The sequence below is a fragment of the Vigna radiata genome, chromosome 7 (assembly GCF_000741045.1).
Source record: "Vigna radiata var. radiata cultivar VC1973A chromosome 7, Vradiata_ver6, whole genome shotgun sequence".
In the NCBI taxonomy this organism is placed as follows: domain Eukaryota; kingdom Viridiplantae; phylum Streptophyta; class Magnoliopsida; order Fabales; family Fabaceae; genus Vigna; species Vigna radiata.
In genome coordinates this window covers 24,640,337-24,643,318 of record NC_028357.1, presented here as the reverse complement: position 1 = coordinate 24,643,318, position 2,982 = coordinate 24,640,337, and the positions used below count along the sequence as shown (strand labels likewise).

The following is a 2,982-nucleotide window of genomic DNA, read 5'->3' as shown; positions in this document are numbered from 1 at the left end:
TTTATTTTTATCGTTTTTACTTTAATTTTTTGTGTTAACCGTTAACAAAACCAAAAAAGAAATAATAAAAAAGTGAAATAAAATGAAAAGGAAAAGCAAAATTCCAAGGTCAACTCTGTTCCCAACAGTTGGAGTGTTCGGGCGATGAAAAGGAAATGTTTAGAATATGCTTATACTGGGACAACATGAAAAAGGTCTCTGTGTTTTCTTGCTGAAAATTCTTAAGCAGTAGCAACCATACATAGAAGGAAAAAGAAACAAAACATAAAAATGGAACTCGGTCCAGGCAATCAGTCTTCCCTTTCGTTTACGCGTTCTCCCGTTTTTGGATGGGAATCTCTTGGTGAGCCGTGCACACAACACCTACACTCTCTGCCTGTGATTACCAGATGCGAAAATGTCTAGCCTGGCCATGAGGAGCAAAAAAAAGGGAAATAGAGTGGCGAGATGGCAGGGTGGCAGGGGCTGAACCTTGTGCAAAGGAAAAGTGAAGAGAGGGAAACATTTTACACACGAGAGAAATCGACTCCTCTCCTCCATTCGGTCCAGCACCTGAAAAAGAGAGGAGAAGATCATTCACTCTCGATTCTCTATTCACTCAACAGAAAACCACTCAGCAATCCCCCATTATACAAAATCCATCCCAACATCCTAACGGGAATCCATCCTTCATGGCTCCTTCTCACCTGCAATAACATTTCCAACGAAAATACAATCTTAGTGAAGGAAAGAAGGGATAAGTAGGGGGAAGCAGAACAACATTGAACTTAAGAGAGAAAAGAGGGAGAACGATTTGGAGGATCGGAGGGATCATCCACGCCACTCACCATTCAATCACAAACACAATCAAGGTCAGCCAGAGGAAGGGAGGATGTCGCCGCAGGTGAAGCTTCGAGAGGTAAGCCAACCATGCCTACGCCTTACTCACTCGAATAGTCCTGTAAATAGAGTATATGGCATATCGTCTTGTATGTCGATTTGCTCTACTAAATGCATATTATCACTTATCTCTTCTGCTTGGTCCAACGGGTAAAACACATTGCATCATTCATCTTTAATTTGAGACGTGTTCGGCCCATTCCATGATTCCTCTTCATTTTCGAATGACCTCCATACACGAGTTCACCCTCTTCATGCTCATCCTGACTGACTTACAACTCCCCTGCATATAAAAAGAACAACAAAAACAAACATATATCAAATCCATAACCCAATCCTACCCCACCATCACCACGTCTTCCTACACCATACCCAAACCTTCCCATCGTATCATCAACACGCCCAATGCCAAACACACACAGAGCAATACCATCACCAAACTGAACCAATTTCTCGCAGCCATCAATCCCCTGTTCAGCCCCAATCACCAAGAACCAAGATTAATTTCCAACCACTGCGTCTGACCCCCACACAAGCACATATTATACCTGCACTAAACCAAAACTAAAACTGCTGCTGTATCGTCCACCATCGCCTTCAACCACTCAACACCATTCTCCCTTTTCGTTCTTTCTTATCCAATCCACAAAGAAGCAAAGCAGAGGAGGTAACAAGGTCTTCTTCACCGGCAATTTAATGTTTGTAATTCACGATTGGGAGTTGCCGTGGTGGTGCCACCGTTGATGGTTTGCTACTTCGGAAAGGGCGAAGAAGACACGTGAGGAGTAACGTTCACGTTGGCGGCCTCTGTGGTATGGCGGCCCTGACGTTGGGGAGATAGTGGCCGGCGATGAGGTGGCGAGATGGGATCGGTGGTAGGCAGTATCCGGTTAGAGGCAAACCCCAAACCCTAGGCCGGCATGAGTAGAAGGAGAGAGGGTGTTCCCCCTCACGCGCAGGGAAGCTTGGGAAAATAACCTGACGCTGTGGCCGGCCATGGTTCCGGTGGTGTCTGCTGTCGCCGGTGAAAATATGGGCGGAGCTGGAGGGTCGTTGCGGTGGCTGGCTTGGTTGAGGCGGAGTGAGTGGCGAGTGGCGGAAGTGGAGGCCACTCTGGGTTTTCGCTCTCAGAGGGTGAGACCCGGGTCTCTTGGTGCTGAATGCGTAAATTGGTTGAATGAGGATAATCTGATAGAACCCCTATTTCCTGAACTTGGGAGAGAGAGGCGCCTGGGTCATTGTTGGGCCATGTCAAAAGAAAAAAAACCAACCAAAAGAAAAACTTTTCCCGCACCCCTTATTTTGCTGGATCGCACCCCATTCTTCTTGGGCTTAAGCCCATTCGATTTTCCTCTTTGCAGCCCTCTATTTTCATTTTCATACCTCTTTCCGCTTGGGCTTAGGCCCAATCTGTTATTAGAATTAAATTAGGTTTGCACACCCTCTTTCTATTTAAGAACCTCCACACCTTTTTATTTTGTTTTCTTATTTTACTTTTTATCTTTATTTTTGTTTTTATTTTTATTTTTATTCTTATTTATTTATTTATCTTGTTATTTTTATTTTTTTTATTTTTTGGTTTTTCCTTTTTCTATTTTAAGTATCTATATACTTTTTAATATATAAATACTAAAAAATCAATAAAAATTATTTCAAAAGGTTAAAGCACATGTGCAACCATTCTGTCGGCCTTGTGTTGAAAACCTTTTTCTTCTCCTTTCAAAAAAAATAATAAAAATGTATTTTAAAAAGGTTTAAGCACACGTGCGACCGTTCTGTCTGCCTTGTGCTAAAAACATTTTTCTTCTTCTTTGAAAAAATCAACAAAAATTTATTTTAAAAGGTTTAAGCACACGTGCGACCATTCTATCTGCCTTGTGCTAAGAACCGTTTTCTTTTTTTTTCAAAAATAAAAAAAAATTATTTTAAAAGGTTTAAGCACACGTGCGACCTTCTGTCTGCCTTGTGTTGAAAACCTTTTTCTTCTTTCAAAAAAAAATCAACAAAAATTTATTTTGAAATGTTTAAGCACACATGCGACCGTTCGCGTAGGCCTTGTGCTGAAACCTTTTCCTTTTTTCTATAAAAATACAAAAAAAAAAA

At 41.6% G+C, this 2,982-nt stretch overlaps 1 long non-coding RNA gene across 1 annotated transcript; it reads right to left on the bottom strand.

Moving 5' to 3' along the window:
* Positions 1-186: 186 nt before the first annotated feature.
* Positions 187-2,101, bottom strand: LOC111242045. Its single transcript, XR_002668536.1, has 2 exons — positions 828-2,101; positions 187-686 (listed from the first exon to the last, which is right to left on the bottom strand). It is a non-coding gene; the product is annotated as an uncharacterized LOC111242045 (long non-coding RNA).
* Positions 2,102-2,982: the final 881 nt, after the last annotated feature.